At 38.3% G+C, this 15,467-nt stretch overlaps 1 protein-coding gene across 2 annotated transcripts in view; it reads left to right on the top strand.

The window, feature by feature from the left end:
* The first annotated feature begins 7,626 nt into the window (after positions 1-7,626).
* The window catches only part of LOC120775466 (adenylate cyclase type 9), a 139,771-nt gene continuing 131,930 nt past the window's right edge, over positions 7,627-15,467 (top strand). For both annotated transcript variants that reach the window (XM_040105657.1, XM_040105656.1), the window contains exon 1: positions 7,627-8,332. The gene's annotated coding sequence lies outside the window, so the exon portion shown is untranslated. The remainder of the gene's footprint in view (positions 8,333-15,467) is intronic.

The raw sequence follows: 15,467 nt of genomic DNA, 5'->3' as shown, positions 1-15,467 counted from the left end.
ACAGTCACCGCCAAGCTGCCGCTGCCGACAGGCAGGCATCGAACGGTGGTTTGTTGACTGGCTGATTGCTTTGTGTTGCCTGGCGCTGTGCCATGGACTCCTGTTTATTTTCGGCTCATTGCAGTTTCACATTGACCCAGTTACGGCGATTCGTGTCAAATGCTCTTTAACAGCAACAACACCGACAGCCAGCAGCCACGGTGCCTGCATTAGTGAAGTCTCGTGATTGTTTGTAGGTGCAGGCATGTGCCGGTGGTAAGCGCTCGGTGCCCTTGGGTACAGCTGACTGCTTGCCGGTTGAAGCCGTGTGTGCGGGGGAGGGCAAGGTGCGTCACAAGAGAATTCATTTAATGTCAACGGTACCTTTATGCGAATTTTCGAAAAAGTTTAAGTTGAAGGCAGTGCCTTTGGCAGTTGCGAGCAGCGCGAGGTTCCAGATTCTGATTATTCAATTTTTTTCGATTGTGTGTTGTGTAATTAAGTGGAAGCATTCGCTTGAATAACAACTAGTGCGATTTACAGAAGAAAAGCAAACTTTCACGGAGGTTTGACGTCGCTCATACGCCGTGGCGCACTGCTTGCTGCGGTTAAGTTTAGTATGGAATATTTCGAGGCTCTTATTTCAAGATTTTTAATTTTTTTTTTGATAAATGTACTTTTTCTTAAGTAGTTGATAAAACGGCGTTGCCACCTGACGCTATTTATGACTTTTGACAATTTGATGGAATAATTCGAGGCTTATATTTTAAGACTTTTAATTTTTCAGAGACGGGTGATTTTTTAACACTTGGTTAATAAAACGACGTTGCCACCTGAAATTATTTATGCCACTTTTTTATTCATAATAACATTATAAAAATGTCAAATCGGCAAGAAAACATTTAAATAAACTTGTTTAGCAAAAGTTTAATTTTGGAAATTTGGATATTGCCACCCGATATTTTTTTGAATTTTTAAGCAATGAACTTAAGGTTAAACTAACATAGTTTTGTTTTGGGTTCTAAAATACACAAATAATAATCATTTTAACAAGTGAAAAGGCAGTTATTTTTATTTTGATTTTGCAGCCTTGACACTGCGTAAAGTTAAAGATAAAACAAAATCCATTAACATTGGCTGATTGTACAATTTGTCTTAACCATTTTGACTTTCGCAGCAATTTAGTAATTCCAAACAAATGCATTTGCCGCAAACAAAGCGAAGAAAAGCAGTCAACTGCACACGGAGGCCCTCATCTTTTAAACGTCTGGCCTGCGGCGGCGTCCGGCCACGGCAGCTGAAGGTTCACACTGTTGTTACACAATGAGATTTCATTTAAATTCGTTGCAAACTTTGCATTTGCAAATGATGAGGATGACTAAACCGTTTTCTACAATGCGTTTGACGCTATTATTCACAGCTTTCTAATAATTTCCATAAGAAAGCAGATCAGAGGAGAGTAGTTGTACATTTTAATAAAAGAAAATATTTAAGGTGTTATGAGCGCTTCTTTTGTGTTAATTAAGCCAACATAGCAATGAATGTACTACATACACATATTGACACTTAATTGCAAAATAACGTGACAACACTTCTCATACGTTTGCAAGCGAAAGAAAAACGAAATAATAGAAATCATTTCAAACAAAATTTGGTTTTTGGTTATAAAGTGTTTATCTATTGGTTATCTATCGATTATATCTGAGAGCGTAAGCTTGGAATTTTACGATGTTAAATATATAGTATGAAGTACTGAATCGTACGAAATAAAAAACTCAATTTCCATTTTCTTATTATACACTCCAGGTGACGATATACTATATTCTTGCGCGGTTCGACATTTGATGTTACGTATACGCCACGCTGTCTTAGGACAACATAGTATAACAAGTATGTAATATTTACAAACATCGTTTAAAGAGCCTCCAATATATTTCTTAACATCTAAAAAATATGATAAAATTAAATTTTGCTTTTTGAAAATGTATACCCTACAAAAAATCATAAAAAGTGTACAAAATTGTATTTAAGTTCATGTCTACTCAGCACCGCTAGTAATTAGAGCAACAGGTAAACAGCAACGCATATTCCGTACTTTACTAAAGCAGGCGAGTAATTAAAATGCGGTTCTTACACTCAAACCTCATTCCCGCGCTGAGCGAAGCGCATTAACAGTGCAGCGTTGTGATGGCAGGGTTTCCACGTTACCAAAAAAAAAAACTTAATTATGCGTCTTTCTTTATCTCGCTGTTTATTTCATCAACACTCCTTTCCCACCGGTGCGAGCGCGCGGCCTCTAATTCTGGTGCTAAGCCACCATGTAAACCGTTATGCCTGTTTGTACACTTCAAAAACGCTGTTGCGCCGCGCATGAGTTGAGCGCCGCGGAGTGGAAATTATATCCGCGGTAATGTCATAAATTTACGCTCATTAACCGTGGAAATTAAACTCTACACCATCTTTCCGCGCTCCCGTAGTAGTAGGACTACATTAAGCACAATTATACAACTATAACAACTGTGTAAAGTGACAGCATTAAGCCGCCGAGAGGCTAAGCGAGCGCGGGGCGTGGAACAGAAGTGTCCAAGGCGCGAGTGGATGTGCGGCTGTGTCTGCCTTTTAAATTGTAATTATAATTTCACTGATTTTTGACAGTTGCTGGCAAAGGATTAACGCCAGCCGTGTGTTGTGCGCCTAATGCGACAGTTTCAGCGCGCTCGCCGCGCTTAGCTACACAAATGGCGAAGCATTCACTGCTCATCATTATTAGATTTGATACTTAATGAGAGATTTGTTTCTAAGTAATCGATTTAGCTTCAGCTTAATCCGTTTCCTCTACGAGTGTGTTTGCTTTTGATTAATAAAGCAGATTATTCGTGCTTTATGACTGCGTCTGCCATCAGGGGATAATATCTATAAATTTGGGTTTTCGGCAATGATGATTCTAAAACTCTTAAAATATTTCACCGCATCAAGTTAAAAATTCTCTACAATAATGTTGTTGAACCGGTTTCAAGTAGTTGTTCCACTACGATTGAAATTAAGAAGGTTTCTAGTTGGGAAAATTGAAAAAATCAACTTATAGATAATTTGGATATTCAAAACTATATCCCTAAAATTATTTTTTTTAAAATTCAGATTATTTTAGAAGTTATAGTCGCTTTCCTGTCGTGGCAATAGACTGGTTTATGCTGTGGACGAAATTGAAACCACTTTTCTCGAAACTACTTTTTGATGCGGTTGCTATGATATCTCAAGTTCTGATTAGCCGATTTACATGAAATATAGTACGAATATTCTTTAAATATCGCCCTATCTAATAAACCCAGAGAAGTTTAAATTTATAAAAAAAATTTTAATCGACGAATTTAAAAAATTAGAGAAAAAATCTACCTTTATTTTTGAGTTGGCACTATTTTCTGAATTTTTTTTCAGTTTTGCTGCTTCTTGAGATAGCGACATTTTTACTTACCGATAAGCCATCACTGTTTTATTTTTAGGATAACTAATAGGATAGAAATCATGACGACTAGGATTGATTCCGGACATACATTCGTGGAAAGATAGACAACATGGGTACCTTGATTTCCACCTGACTCAAATACTCAGTTGCCATGGATGTTTTGAAAGCTAACTATACAAATATCGTGATGACTTAAGTCCATATTGTCCGATGAGTACAGAGTGTATAGAAGAAATCAGTGCTCATTTACAGCATGCCTCATCATGTATCATTTACAACAGATTAGACATCAGCCAGTATGTACAGTAGATGAAAATTAAATGTCTTCTTCTCTCCCATAAAATAATACTTTGTCCAATGGTTCCGTGAAAGAGACATGAGACGGGAGTAGGTTTAACGGATTACAATCCCGCACTCCGACTTTCGATGGAATTATTTTCCTGAATTTCCGTAAATTTTATTTTCCACTGAAGTTAATTGGCAATTTGTAACGAATCCCAGAACTTCAGCTGCTATCAAATTCTGTAAAGAAGAAAATGCACGCATTGTCGTAAGGACATCATTATAAATGTTACACCTGCGCTTAAGAAAATGTAATTGTCAATTCAAAACACCTGTGACAAAGAAAAATCTTATATTCGTCAAGATAACTGAATCGAGTGGAATTTTTATATAATGACACTCATTAGCCACCAACAGGTAGGCAAATAAAGTGAACAAGAGAAAAGAGATGTATGAGACTTATGTTTCTTTATATTTTAGTATCGTGCGTGTGCATTCTTCTTGACTTGGATGTCTTTACTTGAAATAAATGATATACAAAGTCAGGCCATTAAAGTACCAACAACTACACTCGCATTTAAATTTATTAAAATATTATTTATGTACATATGTAGTCCTTCCAATGCAATTTGTTATTGATTTCGTTTGTCACTCGTCTATCCTCACATTAATATTAACATTGCCGTACAATTCTTTGTTAGCATTTAAATAATTAAGTAGTCATGGAATTGCGTTATTAGAAGTAATCCTATTGCGACCGAAATATAGAAAGAATATGCGCTACTGGGGAATACATGCATATGTATGTACATAATTAATCAATAATGCGCTTGTACGACGCAGGGAATTCGTGTAGGCATTCGTGCATATGCCGTCTTTTGAATGCTCAGCTGTGGCGCAGTTACATGCGTGTCACGGAGCTTTGTACAAGCAGAGAGTATGGGAGCTACATGTATGTGTGTATGTAGGTGCACTTATATGTTTGACATTTGTAGGCGACAGCACCAAATTGACAGGCAACACAGAAGGCGGTCCCAGTGGGCGTCCAAGTGGTTTTAGGACGCTCACTAGCAGTGCGCTTGCCTTGATTCATCAAAATGCAGCGCTGACTGTCTGGTAATCAATAGCCTTCAAAAAATAGCAGGACTTTTTTATTTAAATATAACAAGAAACCCCAATCGTCGAAATATTTTTTTCTAGGACTGTCAGTGACACCTTTGCCAAATATCACATCAAAATAATCACTAGTGTTTAGTACATGCTTGTTTTTTACGATGAGTAAAATTATTCAACGAAGAACTTCCATTAAATTGTGTGTGTCGAATCGAATTTCTGGTGTTGGAAAAGGCCTTTAGTGATAATTGATTGTCGCGAGCAAGTTTTTTTGATTGCTACAAATTATTCAAAGAGGGTCGAGTACGGGTTGACGATGAACCACGTCCAGGACGGTCTTCAACATTCACTGAGAGGAACATGCCAATAAATAAAGGAATTTTCGCTTGAGTTTAACCGTTAGAAATCTTACTGGCATCGTTGGAATATCGGAAGGATCAGTGGAAACCATTATGGGGTTTAAGAAAAAGAAAGAAACGAGATATGGTGCATTCCGAATTCCTTCCGACCGGTCAAACTGTCAATAAGGTACGCTAGTTTAGTGTTAAGCGTCATTTGTCCGAAGTTATTTGAAAAAATAGGTTGGAATTATGGGCCAACAACTCTTGATTTTTGGACCACGAAAATGCAACGTCTCATGCTCCATTAATTCTTCGAGAGCTTTCCGCCAAATTTTCAACCATGATGGTGCTGCAAACATCGTATTTGCCTGATTTAGCTTCGTGTAACTTATGGCTATTCAGCAAACTCAAACGATCGCTCCGAGGAAAACAATTTAGTCAATTGAAGACATTAGGCTTGAATCGCTACTCTCATTGAAAGCTATTCGGGAAATTGACCGTAACAACTGTTTCGAGGATTGGAAAAAATTTTGACATAAGTGTATTGGGACAAGGGGTATTACTTTGAGCAGGACGGCATAGATTTTGAAAAACAAATTAAGAATTTTAAAGTTATGAACAAAGTCTTACTCTTTTTTGCTCATAGTAGAACATGTGGCATACATATACTTTTATAGTCTACACGAATAGTGTTACAAACGAGAATAGTATGTATTTGTACATAATTGATCAGATTAAAAACTTATTTCATTTATTTAAGTTACACCTTCCTTAAAGTTAATTGCGCGACATGAATTTGCCATTAGAGTGGCAGCCGTTCAGTGGATATTATCCCTATGGCTCAGGCTATGTTATAAGTGAAGTAAATGCACTCATACCGTACACTTTCGTACTTTTATAGCTAAATTGCTTAGCTTGCCTTGATTAAATCTCACATTTAATAATTTTGATGCTCGTAAGGCAGATACAATTGATATAAGCCAGTTCAACAAATATGTTACAGGCTGAAGACGCTTTGTGGAAGGTCCGGTTGATCCAAAATTGGAAATTGGTGGCATCACAAAGTCTTGGTACTCTCAGCTGTCCGATAGTATTTTTAAAATACTATAACTCCTTTCGCTAAAATTACGCTTTTACAAGCGCTGCATCTGCAAAGCATATTGAGAAACTTTTAAATCGTAATCCCGGTCAACAGGAAGAAGCCTTACATTTCGATAGCCTATAAGGCTCATACAAGAATTTTTCCAACTCCGATTTCCTGATTCAAAAATAGATCAATTAAAGTTAATTTTCATGAACTGGCCGCTGATTTTATGGAGCAGAATGAGAAACATCTCGTTTATTCGTCTCATAGTTCTTTTCTGTTCCATGATTTCGGAAAACCGACTTTTAGGGTTGATCAAAATTAATTTTCGATGATTTTATGCTTCAAAAAAATTTAGTCAGTGGATTTTTACTTGAGCTTGTTGACAAAGAATTCGCCGGTAGCATGAATTATTCACATAGTAGGGAAAGAGACCTCGGTCATTTCCTTCATTTGGGTCACTGATGAAATAAAAGACGTTGTAATATTCGAATCTTTGAAACAGTTCAATCAAAACATCCTGTCTAGCTTCTGAGATCATAATCTGAAAATGAAATTTTAAGGTTAATTATATAGCTGGTTTCAAAATATTAATTTCCATGTTCACCGCTGGTTGCCATAAATTTTATCTAATAAATACATATGTCATTTTTCAAAAAACACCATTTCGAGATATTCGCACGTGACGCTGGCCGCTCGGGTTTGGGGCCGCGACGAGGCGCGTGGTTAGAAGTGCTGTAACTTTTTTTTCTACTGCTCGAATCTCTATGAAAATTTGAGAAAATGTTCTCAAGGAGTTGTTCTTTAAGATAAAGTCAAAAAAAAATTTGGATTTTTTGAAATTAAAAAAGGTATATAACCTCTTAAGTCATGCTCCCAAATTTCCTACACGGACTGCAGGGAACCTCATGAAAAGTGTCTCAACATTCCTTTTACTTACACAGAATGTTGAGAGAACCTGTTTTCAGTGCAATATTACTCAGAGACATAGATTCGCACACATTTACATTGATACCTGTCCATGGTTGCAAGCTCACACACACTCACTCATACAGCATGGCAAGTAATGCGCTTCACGGCATTTTTGTTCTTGCCGATGTTGTGTTTTGTTCGATGGCGAACATGTTGCCGCGACCAGCACACAGCCAACCGGATAGGCGGGGGGCGGCGACCAACACAACGGCACGAACAACCTGTGAATTTCGAGTTTTCGTTGCGAACCAACACACTGCCACGCACAGCCCCACACACATACGCGCTCGAACACTGTCACACGCATGCGGCTGACCTGCGGCGCAGCGCTGGCGACAGCACTGCGGCGAACAAAAGCGATTCGACTGCTCAGTTGTGTTTTGTGCGGCGCGTGTGACGGTTTTCTCGCTTCTCCAAAGGCGCATCGACGCGACTCCAATCGACTTGGCTTGATTCGCCGCTGACACGCAAGCCAGAATGAAACGTGAATTGCTTGTAGACAAAGAAAAAAGCAAATAAGCAAACAAATATTTAAGTTTAAATAATTAATTTACAATAGCAACAAAGTGGCAACGTGTGTGTGAGTGAATTTGAAGCTTTGAGGCAAAGTAGTTGAACTGGAGCGAATGCGCTAAGAAGTTGACGGGGTTTCTAGAGTAAAGTAGTGCTTGACAATCGATTTTTGCTAACAGTGAGCAACAATGTGGACCACGATACACGCCGGCCGCGCTTCCACAAGCTTGTGCACGCAAACCGACGCGACTAAGTTTGGAGTCCCAATGTAAACAGAGTTTTCGACGTCAAAATTCGACGCAGTCAGGGGCGGTGTTATTGTAATAATTAATCTACAAATATTTAAGTGAAAATATTGTACAAAAATACATACATACATACATATATGTGAATGTGAGCGTAGAAATTGGAAACAGTGAAGTTACTCGTGAATCTAATTAATTTATGCGCTTAACTGGCGTATCAATATTAATTTGTGTGTGAAATAAAAAAAAAAAGAAAATACACCAACAACAAAACTATCGTGTAATTTCAACTTTAAGCAGCGACCCGCAAGCATCGACCAGCATCATCTGTTTTTGCCAAGTAAGTGAGTGGCCAAGCCGTCGGCGAATGCTAGTGTGTGTATATATGTGTGTGACTAAATCTCAGTGGAAGCGGTTTTTTGCGTAGCTTGCTGCTGCTGCGGCACTAAATCGTCTGCTTGTGCTGGCTGTCTGTCTGCCGCTGCTGCTGCGCGTTCACCAAAAGTGCGAGCATCTGTGAGATACAATTTCGCACGCTTGCACTCAGCGCGTCCGCAGCACTGCGTCAGGGCAATAAAATGCCAGAAAAAATTTAAGCACAACAACAACAGCAAAGGGCTTGAGCACATGCATTGCAGCTAGTTTGTTGCTTTTTATTTCGCTGCCCTCTCTCTCGCGGCTTCTTAGCGCCGCGCGCTGCCCTCGCGTTGTTGGCGAATTTCGCTGTACTCTTTGCTTTGATCTTCGCCTTACAGCGAAGCTATAAAAAGTAGCTGCACTTATGCTTTCTTGTGTTTTAGTATGCACTTTTTTGTTGACTTCTTTTCAGGGGTATTCCCCTGTGGCTGCTAAAGTTAATGCATTTCGCAAGCACAAATGGGTTTCTGTAATTTATATACGCAGCTGTGTGCATCGCTTCATTTATGTGTATGTGTTGCATTCAGCGCGCTTATAAAATTCACTTTTCTGCTGCGCTACTCTGCATTTTTGTCGACTTCTGGCTGACAGTTGTTGTTTTTTCACTTTTCGTTGCATTTTGTTTTGTACATCTGCTTGTGTTTGCTGTTGTTGTTTTGATGTTTGTGTTCGCTGTTGTTGTTTTTGACTGTCTCACGCTGTTTGCTTACCAGTCCAACTATCAGTAAATATAGCGGTTGTTTGTTCGCCCACTGGCTTTATCACTTTTCGTGTTCCATTCCCACAGTGTGCCGCAGTTGTTGCAGCTTTAAATCGCGAGCTTTTGGAAAGACACCGGTAGGGGAGTTAGGGCTCGCTGCAGCATTCTGTTTGTGTATTTAGACATTCATATCAGTAATCAGTTTGAGATTTGTAGCAATGGTTTTGAAATCTGCATCTAAGTCGCTCTTGTGAGTTTGCCACGAAACCAGATCTCAACAAGAAACTCGCAGAAAATTTTGTTTTTCATAAATGACATTCCTTCCACTGAGATCACATTTTGAGAAAACTTTAAATATACTTCTATTTTTCATTTTTCCAATACACGTTTACTAGAATCTTAATTTGAAGCTGATTTTTAGTTTATGCATGATTTGTTGTTAAGAGGCATACCTCTTTAAAAAAAAAAAAAAATTTATCGTAGTTCAGTTTACGGAGAATATCTTGTAGTTTAAGGAGGACCTTTTCTTAAGCGCCGTCGGAGATCTCGTATAACTTAAAAAATGTCTAATATTTATTTTCCAAAAATTTCACAGTGTATTCTTGAAACATGTATAAATACATATAACCTAAAATTTTATAAATTAAATTAGGTTCATCTATTTCCCAAAAATCAAAATTTTTTTAGGCTGTCGCATTAGGTTTGCTTTTTACCCGAAATATTACAAAAGTAATTAAACATTCTTTATTGGTGTAGACAACGTTTACGCGATAATAGCCGAATTAACAACAGCGCGCCAGTCGTTTCTTATTCTCGTTCTTTGGCGCCTATTCGAGATGCTAAGTGCAGTCAGGTCCTTCTCCACTCGATCTATCGAAGTGGATGTCGTTCTCTCCTCTGGTTCCACCAGCGGGTACTGAATCGAAAACCTTCAAAGCTGGAGTGTTCTCTTCAATCCGGACAACATGAGCTAGTCAACGTAACCGCCGTCTTTAGATTCGCTGAACTATATCAATGCCGTCGTATATCTCATACAGCATATCTCATACAGCTCATTGTACCATCGACTGTAGTACTCGCCGTTATCAATGCAAAAGGGACCATAAATCTTCCGTAAAACTTTTCTCTAGAACACTCCTATGAGAAGGTCATCAGATGATGTTATTGTCCAGTCCTCCGCACCGTATAGCAGAACGCGAATGATGAGGGACTTTTAGAGTTTGGTCTTTGTTCATCGGGAGAGGATCACTGAATTGCAAAGTGAATAATTCAAATAATCGATTTCACTCTCAAATTGCAATATTTCTCTATTAGTTGATTTGAAGTTTGGGAAAGGTCGCTAGATTAACTTTTTGTTTTGAAACTTCACTGCGCGAATTCAAAAATAATATGAAAATCGACAGTTAGAAGATTTGGCAAGATAGATTTTTATGAATAATTGTAAGGTCAGGAATGAAAGAAATATTGAAAAATACTATGATGAAAAACCCGACCTAGCTTTTACTTGGCACTATTATTAAAAAATGGTACGGTTAGAGTCCTAGAAGTGGTTCAATGTCAAATACTTGTATACAGAATTTTGTTTGAAAGTCTGAATTCGCTCTGACAAAAGTACTATAACGGTGTATAAGCAGGACAAATTGCACTCGAAAGTATTATTTCAAAGGCTTTAGATGTTATATAAAAAAACCCCTGAAGAACTTTATGAGACGAAGTGCAAAATACTTACTTTCTTCTGTGTCTTAAAACTACCTTCTTAAATACACCCTCCTTTGAACATAATCCTGACTATTTCCTGGTGGCACCTTCACAAAGTTTTGGCACTGTTTCTTTTTCTTACTAAATGTTGCACATGTTGCATGCAACCGTTTTGCATTGTTCGACCGAAACGAAAATGCGGTTGCCAAACAACGCTACATAAGTATGAGATTGTTATGTTTTGTTGTAGTTTTATGATGGTTTTTCCGTTTTGATGCACTCATCTAAGTTCCGTGGTTAGCCAGGGAGATTTTCTGGTACAAATACTACTTGTAAAAGTGTTTTTTTCTTCATTTTCTTGCTGTTTTAAGGTTTGCGGTTATGGCGCAGAGTACACTCTTACACTTTCTGTTGTTGCAAAATTCTTATTTAGATTTGAAGGGCAATGAAAGATAATAAATTTTAATTTTTCTTTCGAGAATTACCAAACTCAGACATTGAGGTATAAATGCAGCTTCTTTTCGTGATGTCAAAAGAAGCTTTGAAATCGAAGAAAAGGTGGTGTGTGACGATTCTTTGACAGGTATTTTCCAAGATTTGGTGCATGATGAATAACTGGTCAGTTGTTGATTTTCCTGGCGCGAGCCACACTGATAAGGTCCAATCAGTTTGTTGACGGTGGGCAACACAGTACGCTCGATAGAACCTTAAATGCGATGTAGAGAAGGCTTATTCTACGTTAGTTGGCAGAGATTGTTGGATCTCACTTTTTGTGGATTGGGCAGAGGACACTTAAATTCCAAACGTTGGGCATGCTTTCGTCCGACCATATTCTACAAAGAAGCTGATGCATGCTCAGTTCTTCGCTGTGCTATTTGAATAGCTTTGCCGACAAACCATTGGCTCCGCCGCTTTGCTGTTCTTTTGGCAGGTAATTGCTATTCGAATCTCATAATAGTCGGGCACTGGAACATTTGGCCCTTCGTCATCTATTGGGAATTCGGGTTCGCCATCTACAGATGTTAAACCTTTACTTTCGTTCAGTAGGCCGGAGAAGTGTTCCCTCCATAACTTCAGTATGATCTGAACATCAGCCACTAGATTACCATTTGGGGTCTTATATGAATATATAAATGATCAGGGTCGACTTAGCCATTTTCGTGTCTGCATATGTATATGTATGTACGCGGAGTTTTCCCTCAGTTTTTGAGATATCAAGCGAATCAAATTTAGCTCTACACATATATACTATTTGCTATAAGAAATGCACCTGCGAAGAGTATTAAGGATAGCTTCGGTGCAGTCGAAGTTGACGTTTTCCCTTGTTTTTGCCTACCGTTATCACAATATTCTTTCAATATTTCAATTACATTTGGTTATATTGTTTTCATTGTTGCCATTACCGGCAGCAACATTGCCATTGCAACAACATTGCAGTCTGCATTATAGCTTGGACTAAAGATTCAACTGTCTGCTTCTCTCCAAGCTTAACTTTTACATATTATCCATATCACCACTTCCCGTCAGGGCATTAAATAATAATGAGCGAACGCGTTGTTACCTTTGCTTCAGCAATCGAAGTTGTAAAGTCAATTTGTAGACCGATATAAGTAACTAGCAAGCAGGCACAAGCACACATTCAAATGTAGGTTTGGATACATGTATATGAATGTGTGTGCATAGGTATATGAATGCTTGTAGGTACATATGTAGAGACTATGTATTGCAGATATAACATTTTTATTGTGTATTTTGCTGTAATTACATGGCACCACTGTGACTTTGTAGCACAAAAACGACAATCAAAAAAGTCGGAAAACAAAAAAAAAAACAACAAGCAACGAGAAAAGTAAGCTGCACACAACTGAAACAAAGCAAAACGAAATGACAAAAACTAAAGCAAAATAAAATGCACGCGAGTGTACTGAAATGAAACAACGCGTTTTCTTGACAATTTCCCGCCACTTGTTGTTGCTCCAGCAAATATATCAACACACACGCATACATATATGCACATACGTTTTTATTTGAGCACACGTGTGTATGTATGTGCGCGTGTATGAATGCACTGCTGGCCGCGAGCTCTATAAAGCATTCCAACAATTTTATTAATTATGCATTTTATGCCATAACATTCGTTCAACAGTTGTATAACACTCGTACATGACGATTTATATACATACATACACATGTACATATGTTTGTGTCTTTTTCACCTTCCATTGCAATCGCATTGTTGAGTGAATTCCACCGTCAGCCACCAACGGTGATGGCAGCACACCATCGCATTCACATATGAATCCGTATGTGTGTCTGAATGCATGTATGTATGCGCTGCTGCTGCAATTGGGATGCAAAATTCATTGAATGATAAAAAGGAAACAGATAAATTAAATAGAGAAGTGAGGAATTAATTGATTAAATTGCGGGATTTGGAAAGAATTAAATAAGCATTAAATGGATATATGTAACAATCAGAAGTGGCTTAAAGTTTAAAATATACTATTCAATAACAATGCCTTGAGTAATTATCTATGCCTAAATTCATGGCGATACCCTGAAAAATAAAGAGTTTTTCATTAAAAGACTTGAGCATGATCAGCCAGTTATATGACAGCTATATGTTCCTATATAGCAGTCTCGGGAAATTATATCTGCCAACTTTTATGTGCAAAATTTCAGAACCATACCTTAAGTACTTACGGGCAAAATCGTGTACAGAGAGATGAGCGGATGAACAGATGAACATGGCTAAAAAAGCAGCTCGTACATTGGACGTATAGCTTGCAAGGAAATTTGCAAACCTTCGAAGCGTGCCAAAATATACCCATTAAGGCACTTTTTGTTAACAGACGCTATTTTTCACCACAAAATATTATTTCTTGAACACACGAAATTCTGTACACCCAAGTTGCGTCCAAATATTATTCCACGAACATATTGTCCAAGAACAATAAAATGTATTATCATGTCATCTTCGTTTTTTTTAATGGCGTAGACACCGCAAGCACGGTTTAGGTCGAGTTAACTGTCGAAGGCTGCTTTAAAATCAACGAAAAAGTGGTGCGTGTCGATATTCCTTTCACGAACCGATAGTAGATTTTCCAGGTCTAAAGCCACACTGATAAGACAGAATCAGTTTGTTGACGGTGAGCTTCAGTCTTTCACACACTACGCCCGATAAGACCTGGACATGTTTTCGTCAGATCACATTGTACAAAGATGCTGATGCACGTACTTTGTCAGTTCTTCGCCACCGTATTTATGTAAATAGCTTGGCCGGTAATCCAACGGTTCCTTGTTTCTTCAGTGGGATAATTGCTATTCGAATATATTTAGCAATGGAACATCTATTCCATCGTCATCGATTGGGGAATCATACCAGCTTTTCTATCCTCTACGAAAACCAATGGTATCGTTTGCATGTGTACGTAAGAAGATTGAAAGGCTGACCCACTGATTAGAGCTCTCAAAGAGCAGCAGTGCAAGTAGAAAACGGTTTCGTGCCCTGTCCATCGCATTTCTTTTCGGCGGTGATATCAGCCTTTACTTTTACAAGGACATCAATCAGCCGGGCATCGGCAACTTCCTAATACTAATACGTTTGTTGTGGGCCATCAAAAGCGAGTCATTCAAACTTTTCATTGGGAGTGGTTTCTACGTGGCAGGTCCCAAACACAGTGCACAGTCTACCCTACAATTACTTCCTTAAATCAAATATGTCGGTGTGGCTCCTCTGAAACTTCCTCTAATCGTGTCACTTAGAGGTTAAGTCTCACTACAAGAAATATGATTTATGTAAATGTTAGTGACTTTCCTCACAAAATGCAACCTCGCAACCCAGATGTAAGGAGACGCTACAACTTTATTATAATAAATTTCAATCGGAGTACTTAACTTCTTTTTACCTTGTTATGCCTGTTGTTGAAAGTAAGGTTAAAAAAAATGACACATTAATTTTATGTAGAACTAAAGTGCTCAAGAGCAAACATTTCTCTAGCTATCAGCTTCCTTTGCATTAACTTTCCTATGTATATCAATGGCATTTCCTATGTTACAACATCGCCAAAGTAAAAGTATTACTCTAAAATATTCACAGGTAAGTAATTCCCTACTCATACCTAAACACACATAACATTTCTTATCCATTACTGATGTAATAAAGGGGATATGCGACCATAACTCACTCTCTTTCTCTCTCTCTATGTTTGCATGAATAACGTATTCCTCTCAACTCCCGGGTCCTTTGAAACTCTTCTGGGCTTTTGTTGAAGTTTCGTCAACGATTGCTTCTAAGTATGTATGTACGCATGCAACTGAGTTCATAAGTGCTCGAATGCCTTGCTGTAGCGTGTTTTACATTCAGCTTTTGTGTTAGTTCTTGAAAAAGTACATTCCTTTAGTAAAATGTTGTAGCCTTATGAACATAGAAACTCCGCAGTGGTGGGTAAATACCCGCACTTTCAATGTGCCTTTGGGTGTGTGTTCCGTTAGTTGCTATGCGCAGCCCTCGCGTGTTGTTGCCGTGAGTTCTGTTTGCCTTTCCAGCGTTGAAACCACTCACACAAAAAAGGAGGATCTGTCAGCACTTATGGGTGTATATATTATTACCTTTAACATTACATACACACATATGTACCAATACTACCAAGCGGCAAGT

This window comes from Bactrocera tryoni, chromosome 4 (assembly GCF_016617805.1).
Source record: "Bactrocera tryoni isolate S06 chromosome 4, CSIRO_BtryS06_freeze2, whole genome shotgun sequence".
NCBI lineage: Eukaryota > Metazoa > Arthropoda > Insecta > Diptera > Tephritidae > Bactrocera > Bactrocera tryoni.
Note: the sequence above shows the minus strand (reverse complement) of the source record. Positions and strands in the feature narration are given on the sequence as shown.